At 48.2% G+C, this 865-nt stretch overlaps 1 non-coding gene across 1 annotated transcript; it reads left to right on the forward strand.

Moving 5' to 3' along the window:
* Positions 1–245: 245 nt before the first annotated feature.
* Positions 246–376, forward strand: LOC141419110 (small nucleolar RNA SNORA51). The gene has a single exon (XR_012443774.1). It is a non-coding gene; the product is annotated as a small nucleolar RNA SNORA51 (small nucleolar RNA).
* Positions 377–865: the final 489 nt, after the last annotated feature.

Genomic DNA, 865 nt, shown 5'->3' on the forward strand with positions numbered 1-865 from the left:
CCTGTTCTAGTTTTCAAAGCACCCTGAGAAGTTGCCACCATCATAGAATCTCTGTGGCCTTCCTCTTCCCTGCCCTCTGTCCAATCCCCAAACTCCACAGTCACAATCCCTCCTTCTGGTTGTGTAGCACACACCAGATATGTCACATCTGATTGGGACAAAAGTATGTGGTGGGTGCTTCCTAAGTCCCTACAGTCTCATTGGGCTTTTCCAGCTCAGGATTCTTAGATGAAACCACATTTAGAGGCGTCCTGGTGCTGCCCACAGGCTGTGTTCTCACACTGACCGTACAGAAACAGGAGGCAGAGTAAACCTGCACCATGTACACCTCAGCCCAGGCCTGCGCCTGCTCTGCACTGTGAATGGGGAGCTGTGGGGAAGAAAAAGAGAAATAAAGGAACAGAAGTAAAGAACACATTTTGAAAGAGAGAGGACAGCAGAGGAGTTGGGTGGTTGGGGAGAGGACCCTGGGGGAGCAGGGTACTATAACAGGCAAGTAGGAAGGTCTAGCCAGGAGGAACCTGGGGCCACAGATGGGACTTGCTGTTCCGAGGACAGTTACTCATCAGAAAAGGTAAGGAGAAAGACCTCTTCTGCTCTGAAGATTTAAAAATCACGCTGCTCCAGCTTACTCAGTTTGTAAGTGGGGGGAAGTGGGATATTGCAGATTCTGGGAAAGTCAGGATTACTTCTCCAACTTGCAAGAATTCTTCATAAATCCAAAAGAGAATTATTAATAAGTCGTTGCAGAAATGAATGAGAGACCTCTTTCCTCTTATGAAGAGAGGCCAGGGGACATCTCAATTTATCCCTCTTCCTGGTAACAGTGTCCTGTTTTCTTCTGGGGAGCCTGGCTTCTTCCATG

This window comes from Castor canadensis, chromosome 18 (genome assembly GCF_047511655.1).
Source record: "Castor canadensis chromosome 18, mCasCan1.hap1v2, whole genome shotgun sequence".
Classification (NCBI taxonomy): domain Eukaryota; kingdom Metazoa; phylum Chordata; class Mammalia; order Rodentia; family Castoridae; genus Castor; species Castor canadensis.